Raw genomic sequence first — 4,268 nt, 5'->3', positions numbered from 1 at the left:
AGCTCCTGGTTCCTCAGGCTGTAGATGAGGGGATTCAGTGCTGGAGGCACCACTGAGTACAGAACTGACAGGGTCAGGTCCAGGGATGGGGAGGAGATGGAGGGGGGCTTCAGGTAGGCAAATTCTGCAGTGCTGATAAACAGGGAGACCATGGCCAGGTGAGAGAGGAACGTGGAAAAGGCTTTGTGCCGTTCCTGCTCAGAGGGGATCTCAGCACAGCCCTGAAAATGTGCACACAGGAGAAAACAATGAAAACAAAAAATGCCAAAACAGGAAAAGCACTAAAAGCAAGAAGCCTGATTTCCCTCAGGTATGTGCCTGAGCAGGAGAGCTTGAGGATGTGTGGGATCTCAGAGAAGAACTGGCCCAGGGCACTACCCTGGCAAAGGGCCAGGGAAAATGTCTTGGCTGTATGCAGCAGAGCAGTGAGAAACCCAGTGGCCCAGGCAGCTGCTGCCATGTGGGCACAAGCTCTGCTGCCCAGGAGGGTCCCGCAGTGCAGGGATTTGCAGATGGCAACGTAGCGGTCGTAGCACATGATGGTGAGGAGGGAAAACTCCGCTGAGATGAAAAAGGTAAAGAGAAAAAGACCTGGGTAGCACATTCCTGGTAGGAGATGTGCCTGGTGTCCCAGAGGGAACTGTGCATGGCTTTGGGTACAGTGGTGCAGATGCAGCCCAGGTCTGTGAGGGAGAGGTGGAGCAGGAAGAAGTCCCTGGGGGTGTGCAGGTGCTGGTCGCAGGCTATGGGGCTGAGGATGAGACCGTTGCCCAGGAGGGCAGCCAGGGAGATGCCCAGGAAGAGCCAGAAGTGCAGGAGCTGCAGCTGCCGCCTGTCTGCCAATGCCAGGAGGAGGAACTGGGCCATGGAACTGCTGTTGGGCATTATCTGTTCCTTAGCACAGCGTCTGTTCAGAAAAGGAAAGTGTAGCATTATTAATATAATAAATAAATAAGTCCCATGGGGACCCTGGTGAACACCACTATGGTGAGTAACGAATGTGTCTTTATTCAAAGAGTCACAGGTTAAATAGTAGTTTCAAATGATCCCACGTCACACAGGCAACTTCCCAAGCCAATCCCATACAAGCATTCATCTGAGCATGTGTAACAGAGTCTTAGAACTACAACTCCCAGAAGTCCCTGCGGCACCTGGTATAGCCACACTCCACAGGAAAGCACAGGGAACAATTAGGACAACCCCCTCTCAGCAAAGCCAGTGCAGTTTTCAGGGGCAATCCCCTCCAAGTAAAGGCATTTCTTTTTTCTGCTTTGTACTCTCTGGGGGTGCTATGAGGAGCAGGAGCTCTGCCCATGTGCTGCCCAGGACTCAGCTTTGCTCTGCTGCTGTGCAGACATGGAGCTGGTTTGTGACATCTCCCATGATCAGAGGGGATGTCACCTGGAACCCAGCTTGGATGGAAAAGTTAAATTCCTGTCCTGTTGTCCTGGAGCAATTTGGGCTGCAGAAGAGAGGCACAGTGTATCCTTAAATTAATTTTGACTGGGTTTTTTGGTTACAGTCGTAACACCTGGGGTGTGTTTTTTTAGGGGCAAATTTTTCTGATTCCAAATTTGAAGAGTGTTGGGACACGACAGGCAGAAGGGCTGAGCTCTCCATTGCTTATTGCAGAGCCAGGAGAGCTGCAGTGCCTGTCAGCCTCCCATTTGCCCTGCACTTTCCCTTGTGCTGCCTTGAGGATGACTTCACACACAGGTGAATCTTTACAACCCCTCCAAGATCTGTGCTGAGAGCAGGGCAGTGCTGCTTGAAAGGGCAGCTCTGTGAAGTGTCCCCTGTGCCAGCCCAGAGGTACAGCTGTGCCGGACAGAGCAGGACAGGAACCCTCCCACAGGGAGGCCAAGGGCTGGCACAGAAGAGTACCCACCCCCAAGGGAAGGCTCAGCACTGCCCAAGATCCTGTGCTCATTTCTGACTGCCTGAAATATTCACCTCGGAGAGTAAAGGGGTTTGAATTTCAGTGCAGCCTCCTGAGCTGAGAGAACAATGTCTGTGCTACAATGCCTAAGCAGGAAACACACATCAGGACTAATTAATTCCTTTCCTATAACCCCTATCTTTTCTGAGCTTTGCCAGAAATTCTCCATTAAATATCGTGGAGTGGTGTGGAGCTGTGAGCAGGTCTGAGCCTGCAATAGCGAGACATGGAAAAGATCCTCCCTGACCTGCCAGGCTTGCTCCTTGCCCACAGCCCTTCTGCCCCAGCCCTGGGAGTAGCTCCCCGGGCCAGCTGAGAGCTGCCCCTGGCAGGCAGCAGAGTCCCTGCCCAGCACAGCACCCTGGGCTGCAGGACCCTGCTCTGCCCCACAGCCTCCTGCAGAAAGTGGCTGCTCATGGCCTGGACGAGGGAACTGTTTGCTGGGGGAAAAACTGGCTGATGGCCCAGAGAGTGGTGGGGGATGGAACTAAATCCAGGTGGGGCCGGTCACTAGTGGGGTTCCCAAAGGCTCAGTGTTGTGACTGGTCCTGTTTAACATTGTTATTCGTGATCTGGATGAGGGGATCCAGTGCCCCCTGTAATCCTACAACAGACGGATTTTCTGAGAGGCCAGGCAGGGCAGATAACCACTTGGACTCCTCTTCAGTCACTGCGGCTACACCAAAAACCCATCGGTACCCCTTTCAGTCCTTAAAGTATCCTCTTCTGAGGTAATCCATGCTGAGAATGCAAGGGGCTTCTGGCCCTGTCACAATGGGATGCTTTTCCCATTGGTCTCCCATCAAGCTTATTTCGGCCTCTACCACTGACAGCTCTTCAGACCCTCCTGTCACTCCAAAAATAGAAACAGTCTTTGTGCCCACATGTCCTGAGGGCATTAATGTACACTGTGCGCCAGTATCTATTAAAGCTTGGTATCTGAGGATCCAATGTGCCAGGCCATCGAACCCACACCGTCCAATAAACTCTGTTATCTTTCTCGTCCCTTTCCTCCTCCTGACAGAAGGCAGGGCCCCTCTATTGGCTCTGGTTTGAACATTCACCATTGCATCTTTGCTGTGGCTTGTCAGAGGCTTTCTTGTCATCCCAGAAACGGACCTCAGTCTTCCTGCGTCTTGGAGATTGCTGTCCTCTTTCCAGGATATCTGCATCTACCATGTAGACTTTCTTACTTTTTAGTTCTCTCACTCTGGCTGCAAGTTTGGAAGTAGCTTCTCCATCTCACTTCCTCATGTTCTCTCCCTGGGCACGCAGATAAGCCCACAGTTCATTACGTGATTTACGCTTAGGGCTTTCTCTCCTTCTGTGTGTGATGGAAGGAGATCGTGAGTGGGACTGGGACAGAGATCTAGATTGTGGTCAAGACTGTTCAGCCGATCTATCTCTGTAACGTTGGTCTTTGCAGTCTCCGTAATCATCCTCATATTCGGAGTGATCATAAAACTCCTCTCTTTCAGTTTTTGGTCTGTAACTGGAATCAGAGTTTTCTCTAGAAAATGCATTGCTAGATCCTACTGTTTCTTCTAGATGTCGTAACACAGTACACAGTGTGCCCACAAGCATTTCTTGTGTGTTTGGAAGCATCACTGCTGCCAAGACATGAACATATGATGCAGGAGCACCTTGGACTATCTTTCTCCACATAGGCGTTGTGCAAGTGACGCCCTCTGGTTTATCAACGACACCATCATATTGGGAGTCATCATACATAAGTTCCAACAATGCCAATTCTCTTAAGTACTGGATGGCTTCTTCTACTTTAGTCCACTTCCTCGTTGGGCATGTTAAATATTCTTTGAATGGATATTTTTCTTTAACAGCTGTGACAAGTCACGCCCAAAGACTGGTTTCGGGTTTTGTATCAGCAACCAATCGATCATGTTCACGATTTTTGGTGAGGGATCCTAGTTACTGTGCTTCATGACTTGCCAGTATGTGAGCTCTAGTCCCACCATCTCGGCATCAAAACAGCCATGATAGAATTCGTTCACCAGGCTGACGACTGTAATCTTTTCGCAAGTCCCGAAGTTCTGATGGGGTCATTGATCTTGAAACTTCACTTTCCATTTTCAGGCTGTTTTGCTTTTGTTGACTACTGGCACTGGTATCAGTATCAGGCCCTTCCCTGCTATCATCCGACTTGCTTTGATCTCCCATTGGTCGTAGACTAATCATGTCGGGCACCGATGTCCAGCTCTTCTTTTTCACTACGGGGGCAAGAGGTATCTTGGGTGGTGTAGTTTGCGTTCCATTTCCCGTGGATGTAGTAGAGGTGGCACTGGTTCCAGGTGGCATGGTTTGAGTTTCT

At 50.5% G+C, this 4,268-nt stretch overlaps 1 pseudogene; it reads right to left on the bottom strand.

Moving 5' to 3' along the window:
- Positions 1 to 5: 5 nt before the first annotated feature.
- Positions 6 to 885, bottom strand: LOC114071432 (annotated as a pseudogene).
- Positions 886 to 4,268: the final 3,383 nt, after the last annotated feature.

Source organism: Empidonax traillii, unplaced genomic scaffold (genome assembly GCF_003031625.1).
Source record: "Empidonax traillii isolate 1590-97213 ecotype Southwest subspecies unplaced genomic scaffold, ASM303162v1 scaffold2019:size42546, whole genome shotgun sequence".
NCBI classification, from domain to species: domain Eukaryota; kingdom Metazoa; phylum Chordata; class Aves; order Passeriformes; family Tyrannidae; genus Empidonax; species Empidonax traillii.
The sequence above is the reverse complement of the archived record's forward strand: the minus strand, read 5'-3'. Positions and strand labels throughout refer to the sequence as shown.